The sequence below is a fragment of the Mus caroli genome, chromosome 6 (assembly GCF_900094665.2).
Source record: "Mus caroli chromosome 6, CAROLI_EIJ_v1.1, whole genome shotgun sequence".
Lineage (NCBI taxonomy): Eukaryota > Metazoa > Chordata > Mammalia > Rodentia > Muridae > Mus > Mus caroli.
In genome coordinates, this window is record NC_034575.1 from 104,233,898 (window position 1) to 104,242,882 (window position 8,985).

Sequence of the window (8,985 nt, forward strand, 5' to 3'; positions counted from 1 at the left end):
CAGGCGGATTTCTGAGTTCGAGGCCCGCATGGTCTACAAAGTGAGTTCCAGGACAGCCAGGGCTATACAGAGAAACCCTGTCTCAAAAAAAACAAAAAACAAAACAAAAAAAAAAAACAAAAAAAAAAAAACAAAAAATCCATACCTCGTCTGGTCTGCTACAGACTTCTCTTTGCACTTGAATCACTTTTTTGCCTTTGACTTCAGGACATCCTCTCTTAACTCTGTATTTTTTTTTTTTTTTTACAGCCTTCCTTAGCCATTCTATAGCATATTTCTCATGTAAATTACCATTGGAAGTGAATGTGTGATCTGTGAGTTAATTAGCATTGGAATGCAAGAACCTCTAAGTGCCACTGACCAACCATCAAGTGAAATGAGGGTTGCTTGAAAAACTGTAAAATTTGACCAAACTCACATAGCTTATGAATTTATTGCTATTCAATAAATTGACATTTTAGAAGGGTATGGATATATCTGGATCTTTCTGACACAAAATGCTCAGAACATATCTTCCCCACACCACAAGCAGGGCTCCATCACTCCGGTCCACTTCCAGTTCTGTCTGTTATTCACATGTCCCATGCTGCTGGCTAGTTGTCTGAAAAAGAACAAGCCAGTCAGCATTCCAACACGGAGTCGGGAGGCCCACCCCCAGCTGAGGAGCCACTAGCAATTCATGGGTTTTGGAGGAGAGAGCATCAGTTTTCTCTAATGATGTGGTAGGTTGACCATGCACTAGTGGATAGTCCCACACCCATAATCATATGGGTAACACAGATTGCACTTTGGTTTTAAAAACAAACAATAAACTAACAAACCAAGAAAGGAAGAAAGGGAGAAAGAAGGAAAGAAAGAAAGAAAGGAAGGAAGGAAGGAAGGAAGGAAGGAAGGAAGGAAGGAAGGAAAGAAGACGGACGTGAAGTTGGGAGAGGGCTAGGGTTAGGGTTAGGGTGTGGTGGGGTGGCCATGAACCTGGGAGGAACTAGGGGGGAGGAGTTGGAGGTGAATGTGTCCAAAATACACTGTATGCACATATAAAATTCTCAAAAGTGAATGAAAATATTGTACTTTTATTCTTTGAGAATTTCATACAGCATGTATTTATCAAATTCTTTTCTATTTCTCAACATTTCCCTACCCCCTGGACTTTATGTTCTTCATATGCACATCTGCCTTATGTGTCTGGAAAAAGGTGTTGCCTTAAAATAGTCTGCCACCTCTGGTTCTGCCTTGGTGTTCTATTGCTGTGAAGAGACACCATGACCAAGGCAATTGTTCTAAAACAACACATTTAATTTGGGGCTTGCTTACAGTTTCAGAGACCTAGTCACCATTATAATCATGACAGGGAGCATGGCAGCATGTAGACAGGCAAGGTGCTGGAAAATTACCTGAGAGCTTATATCCCATACCAAGACCACATACCTCCTAATCCTTCCAAACTGTACTGGCTTGTTTTATGTCAACTTGGCACAAGCTAGAGTCATCAGAGAGGAGGGAGCCTCAAGTGAGAAGATGGTATCTATAAGGCTGGGTGGTTGGCAAGCTTTTATGGCATTTTCTTAATTAGTGATTGGTGGGGGAAGGCCCCAGCCCATTTTGGGTTGTGCCATTCTTGGGAATTTGGTCATGACTTCTATAAGAAAGCACACTGAGGAAGCCATGGGTGGGGGGCAAGCCAGTAAATCGTACCTTTCATGACCGCTGTATCAGCTCCTGCCTCCAGGTTCTTGCCCTCACTGCTTTGGATGATGAAGTAAATCCTTTCTTCTTCAAGTTGGGTTTGGTTGTTTTATCACAGCAATGGTAACTCTACCTGAGGACTATGCAAATATGTGTACTTATGGGAGTCAGTCTCATTCAAACCACCACAGACTCTCACACTCTTTCTGACCATTCTTCTGTATAGACATCAGAGCCTTGAGGGGAGGACTATGATGAAGATATCCCATTCAGGACTGAGGACTGTCTTACTCTCTCTATGTTGTCCAGTTAGTTGTCTTAATGACCATTTGCAAGAGGCAGTTTCTCTGCTGAAGTTTGAGTCATGCACTGATCTGTGCAGATAGCAGTGTGGCATTAGGAGACATTTTATTGCTATGTTCATTTAGCAGAAGAATAGTACTAGATTCAAATCCCGCCCCATCTTTCTGGGTAATTAGCCAAAGAGTTTCAGACATCCCTCAAGCACTATAGGCTGTTGTCAGTACTATTAGTTATTCATCAGAATTCAACAGTAAGAGCCTATTGCAGAAGACTGTAGGCTTAGATTTTTCAAAACCTACTTTTAATAAGGGTTCTTAAATGCTTTAGCCTCCCTTCTAGCTCACCACCCACCAGAGGTCGTGGGAAGGAAAAGGTTAATAGAGCAAAGGGGCATGTGAACCTGTTTAGAAATAGTTCTTTGGAGCGAACCTAATCTGTGTTGTCAGGATATCAGCTGTTGGGTTCACAGAAATCAGCAGTAGCAGCAGCTTGATCCACCCGCAAACACCGTTCACAAATCAGCAACTTAAGCCAGAAGAAATCTTGAGGCTCTGCCAATCGGCCTGAGTCTGAGAAAGTGGCAAGAAGCCACAGCAGCACCATCAGAAGTTATGACAAACCATGGCCAGCAAAGAATGGCAAGGTGAACCAATACCATACGGTGTCATCAGTGAAGATCAGCATCAGCAAAGCCCAACGGTGCTCAGCTGAGAATGGTAAGGCGCATCCATACCAAACAGCACCATTCCCTGTCTGTTGGGTTATACTTATAGCCTTTCCAAACATCATGTGTTCTCTCAAGCATATGTTCTAGCAATGTATCACATGCACTATTCCCGAGCTGCTTCCAGAAAGACACTAACCACGTGTCTGCTCTCAGCAAAAACATCCTCTCATAAGACAGCTTCCAGAAGAAAACATCACATGACACAACCGAGTCTCCAAAGAAACCAGAATTTTCTACTTGAGAAGATACCACACACTTATGGCATAGACTATGGGGAACTCTAGTTGGTGCTCAACTAGAATCTCCACCCCCACTGGCTTGCCATTACAGTGATGGAAGGTACTATACATGCTACAGAAGGAGAAATGTATTCTTCAGTTTCACCGAGCTATAAACCCTGATGTGGGACATAAAACCATGCCAGGAAGTTTGGTAAGGTAGAGAGGTTGAGATCCAGAGACTCCGTGGGCAGACACCTGAGACTTAGGCGACACACTGCTCCCTGTCTGATTCCTGGCCTGGAACACATGCCATGCTTCTCACATAAAGAAACATGTCCTATAGTCATGTAGGCCTAAAACAGAGTTTTCCCATGCTAATGAGGTACCTAGAGGCCTGAAAGGCTTAGCCAATAAGATCCCCTTCCCAGACATTCCTCTCTGCAAAAGGTATTTAATCTCAGGTCCACCCTTAGAAGTGGATATGGTACAGTATGCATCCATTTTCCACCACGAACAGCCAATAAATTGTTTAAAACCATAGAATGTCTCTTTCATCAAGATCCTTTGTGGGCAGCTGTGAAGAAGGCATTTGACTACAGAGCTGCAACTTAATTCTCTCATAGAAGGCCTCTTTGTGCTCCCAGCCTGTCACCAAGCAAAGGACAATCACTGCTAGGACAAACTGGAGCTCCCCTTTCTCCTGCCCAGTCTAGATGCTGGCCCCAGCTCATGGGCCTTCCACCCCCCAACTCTGTTCTCAGCTCTTCCATGATTGCCAGTAGTATCTGGATGGCCAAGAGTCTGAGAACCCCACAGCCCAGCCTTGTCACATGCCTCGGGGAACCCCTGAACCAGCTCCAGCTTCCTGAATCTCAAACTGTGCTTTCCCACCCCCAGACGGTGTCTTGGTGCTTCCCTACAGTCTGGCACCAGCCTAGGTGGTGGCGTGGAATAAATTCAGTCAAACTCCTTGCATTTGGTCTCCCCAAGAGGCAGTACCCAGCAGACGTGGACCCACGCCCTGAGAGCTCTAATACAATATGCCCACAGATGCAATAGTAGCACAAATGTTATGGCAGTAACTGTCCTAAGTAAGGGCTTCTACTGCTGTGACAAAACACCATGATCAAAAGAACCCAGGGGAAGAACGGACTTATTTCAGCTTACAACTATTAGGCCACATTTCATCACTGGGAGGAGTCATGGCAGAAACTCAAGGCAGAAACCAGGAGACAAAAACTGAAGGACAGGCCATGGAGGAGTATTGCTGGTTTGATTGCTTCTTCTTCTTCGTCTTCTTTTCTTTAAAAAAATATTTACTTATTTATTTTATGTATATGGGTACACTGTAGCTGTACTAATGGTTGTGAGCCATCATGTGGTTCCTGGGAATTTGAATTCAGGACCTCTGCTCCTCCCAGCCCTGCTTGCTCCGGCCTAAAGGTTTATTAATTTTTATATCTAAGTACACTGTAGCTGTCTTCAGACACACCAGAAGGGGGTGCCAGATCTCATTATGAATGTTTGTGAGCCACCATGTAGTTGCTGGGATTTGAACTCAGGACCTTCGAAAGAGCAGTCAATGCTCTTAACCCCTGAGCCATCTCTCCAATTGCTTCTTCTGGCTTGTTCAGACTACTTTCTTATACTACCTGGACCACCTGCCCATGGTGTCAGCCCCTCCTGTGGTCTGACCCTCCACTTCATCAACATGAATGCACTATAGACTTGCCACAGGTAAATGCTATAAAGGCATTTTCTCAACTGAGAGTCCCTCTTCCCAAATAACTGTAGTTCCTGTCAAGTTGACATAAAATTAATCAACACAATAACAAAACAAGTTTTTATATTGGATTAAGGACCTGCTTCATGAGACTGAACCCATACCTGATACTATGATGAGGCTGAGAAACTGAAAATATTGTATTTCAGCAATAATAATGAAAAGAATGTAGAGGCAGCTCTAAGCCTAGCATCCAGGCCCCCCACTTCCCATCTACGACTTCTCTCAAACTGCTGCAGAAGCAAGGACCCCTGTCTGTCAGCAACCCTGGAGAAGGGTTGCTTCTATACACCCAGACTTCCTGTCTGTTGGACCAGCTTCATTTCTGCCTCACCTCATATTCACAGGAGAACTGAATGCACATGAAGCCCTCCTTGCCCAGAACCTGTAAGTAAAACTTACATGCATATGTCTTTAGTTACGGTATATTAAATTTGTACTTATCATCTGAAGAACCAGGATCTGACCTGGGTCAGGGTCTGGCTAACAGTTCTAGAGTGATTCTTTGGACTCAGACCATTGGCTGACAGCATTGGAAGCCCCTGTGAGGGACACTGGTTGTAGGCACCTGGAAGTCACCGGGCAGAAGGATCATCTTGTGAAATCTCTGTCCAGCTTTCATTCATCCAGCTTCCAACTGATGGCTACCAGCTTTGGTTCTAAACCCACTTTATCTAGGGATTCTCAAAACAAGGTCTTTTTTCCTTTTATTTATTTTACCAGATGTGATTGATCATGGAGTAACACATAGCGGCCTTCTAAGGCAAGTACTGGTGACAGTTTTGCATAGCTTGCAATAGCAGTCTCTGTGTTATGGACTGAAGATTTAGGCCCCTTCTTTCCCATTCACATGTTGAAATTCAGGCCTGAGTATGGGATTAGGATGTGGGGCCTTTGGGAGTTGATTACATTAATGAAGGCAGAAGGATCCCTCGTGATGGGATTCGTGGTTTTGTGAGGAAGACTCACCTACATTTGCCACTTTGTCATTTAAAAATGGGAAGCTGCCAAACTGCAAAGGGGAAACCACCCTCCCCAGAACCAGGCGGTGCTGGAACACTAGTCCAGGGGCTTGTAGCCTCCAGAACTGTGAGAAAATGAAGCTCGTCCCGTAAACTCCCAAGCTGATAATCTGTTTCGGCAGCTAGAATTGTGAGTTGAAGACAGTGTGAATGCTAAATCTCATAAGTGCATTTTAACACAATAATGATATCTGCTTTCCCAAGTTGTGAAATATAAGTCAGAGATTGAGTTTGTTCTGGTCCAGTGCAAACAATGCCGGCAACATCCATCAGGTTATGGGGCAGGGCACACGCACATCATCCCTTGGAGAAATTAACCAGGTATTTGTGCTTCGTCCAACCCTGTTGGTTCCAGTGTACCCTTACTCTTTGCCTTCTGGGGACACAAAGAAGAACAGTTGCCAGCAGGTTACCAGAGCACTTCTGAGTGGGTCTCTGGGTGGAAAGGGTTTAATTTTTGTAGCTCCCTTATGAAAAGAGCTTTTAATGAAAATGTAGCTATTTGCTTCTACAGTGCCATCGGGACTTGCTGGATCACGGACTCTCAGAGTCTCTTGAACTTGCCTCAGACTGTTCCTGGGGATGTGAGGAGTGCTGTTCAGGGGGCCAGTGGGCAATAAGAAAACCAATAACAACAAAGTTTTCATGGCCTCAAGAAAAGGCTTCTAAATATAACTGTAGGTTTTTAGGCCTCTACTTTTAAATGCTATCCAACTGTGGAAAAGGGTCATTGTCTCCCATGGCCTTAAAGACATCCTGTGTTTCAGTGTTAGGTTATAAATATAGTTGCAAATACTGCTCATTTCCACAAGAGACCACTATTGCTTTGCTTTTTCTAGTGGTGCCTGCGGAAGATAGAGTTAGAACAGCCCAGGAGGTGAAAAAAAATAACTGTTCCCAAACCCCAAACAAACAAAAAACAAAACCAATCTAGTATTTTTAAATATAGCACAGACCCTGTCTCAAAAAAACACAAGAAAAAAAACCCATAGTACAAAACATGATCTCATGGTCCTTTGGAAGCTTGTGTTAAAGTCCTAGTGTGTGTGCTGACTGCAATGAGGGGTGGTGACCGTAATGAGAACATCACATCTGTGTGGGGGTCTTAGTTGTCAAGTCACAGGTCTTAAATGTGTGTGACCTGGCTAATACAGTATCCTGTGCTCAGCATTTTCATTTTCCAGAGAGTAATCCTGAGGTGTAGGGAAGGGCCACATGCTGCTTAGGTAGATGACAATAGTTCAGCACCAGTAATAAGAATGGGAAAGGAGAAATGGAGACTCGCTCTTTGGAAAGCACACCAGAGTTTTCTCGGTGTTCAGGTGGGTGGTTTCCTTTTCGTTTGTGACGTTGTTTTCAGCTGGACAAGGATATGAGACAAAGCTTGGAAGGCTGCCCCTGTCTCCACACTCAATCAAGAACAATGCCAGATTGGGGGGGGGGCGGTCTCCTCGGGGCTTTCTGAGCCTCTCTTTCCTGTCACCTATCACCACCAGCGGCTTCTTTACTTCCTAGAGCTTCCTACTGCTTCCTGTCTGTTTTCAGTTTCCATGAGCTATGTAAGCAGAAGACAGGAGCCATCATCAACAATTGTGGGACTGAAGCCAGACTCTTCTCCAAATTAGTATTCTTCCCAGGTCTCCTGATTTTCAGCCTGTCACATAGGTTTTGGGAGGTGGTTCAATCAGTGATGTTCAGAGGCCTGGACGACAGCAGATGGATGTGCTTAGCAAACCCTCCTCCTCCTTCCCCCCCCCCCTCTCATCTACTCTCTTTTCAGCTACAGCTGGTTCTGAGACTACATCAGAGTTCTCCTTTGTGATCTCTTTATGGCTCTGCTACTGGTCAGTGGTCCTCAGACTTGAATCCCTGGGAGTGGCTGCTAAATCATTTCCGACAGCAGGAAATCAGACTCCACCTTTCAGAGGAGTCTGAAACACAGGATGTCTTTAAGGCCATGGGAGACAATGACCCTTTTCCACAGTTGGATAGCATTTAAAAGTAGAAGCCTAAAAACCTACAGTTATATTTAGAAGCCTTTTCTTGGGGCCATGAAAACTTTGTTGTTATTGGTTTTCTTATTGCTCACTGGCCCCCTGAACAGCACTCCTTTCTCCTTGGTGGTCCAAGATCCCTCGGTAGATCACAGCACTGAGAGTTTGCTGGGAGACTATTGCCCTGTCCTGGCCCTCAAATCCTTCGGGGACTGATTTAACAAGGATTGCAAATGTGGCTACCTGCTTTCCATCCCTATGGACTCTGCTGTTCAGTAGCTGTTGCATTAGCATGGGAAAAACTGTAGAAAGAGGCAGTCTCCCCAGGAGAACGTGTTTCTTACAAATGTGACTTCTGAAATAGCAGCCACACCACTTGGGAACTGGTCAGCCGTGCACATTTAAGGGCCACACTCAAAACGTACTACATGTGAAACTCTGGAGATCAGACCCTGCCCACCCTGTGCAGTAAAGAGCTGGCCAGGTGAGTCCCAATAAAGATGCAGCTTTCCCAATGTGAGGGTCGGGGTCCCTTCCTCTGCACCAGGTGTGACATACCTTGAGATCTATTTGTTATATCCCTGTTGTCTGCAGTTTCCATATCCCAGTTTTCAATTACCTATGGTCAATTGAAGACCAAAAATACTGAATGGAAAATTCTAGAAATAAGCAAGTAGCAAGTTTTATGTTTATTATAGAATGTTGTTGTGATTGTTTTTACTATCATTGCTAATTTCTTCTTACTTTTCCTAATTTAGAAGATAAACTATCATAGGTATCAATAGGAAGAAAAGAGCATATACGGGGATCAGTAGTACCGTCTACCATTTAAGGCACTCCTGGGGGGTTGGAACCCATCCTTTGTGATAAGGGGGAATTTCCAGCTTTAAGCTTACAGGAGCAAGGATGGGAGCTGTTCCCCGCTCTCCTGTGTGTGTGGACAGTGAGCATCTATTAAGCATCTATTAGGTGTACTCATAAATGGTCATTTATTTATCTTACTCTCTAATGTTATCTTGTTGCCTAGCCTATGTGTTATTAATAGGTGAAAGGTAGTTTGCTACTTCAGACTCAGTTATTCAACAAGTACTAAGTACTATTATGTACTAGGTATTCCTAACACAAGTGGGGCTATGGTGATGTAATTATGCCTTTGCATAAACAAACAAACACTATACCTTAGTTACTTCTTCCTTCCTCTCTCTCTTTCTCTCTCTCTCTCTCCCTCCCTCCCTTCCTTCCTTCCTTC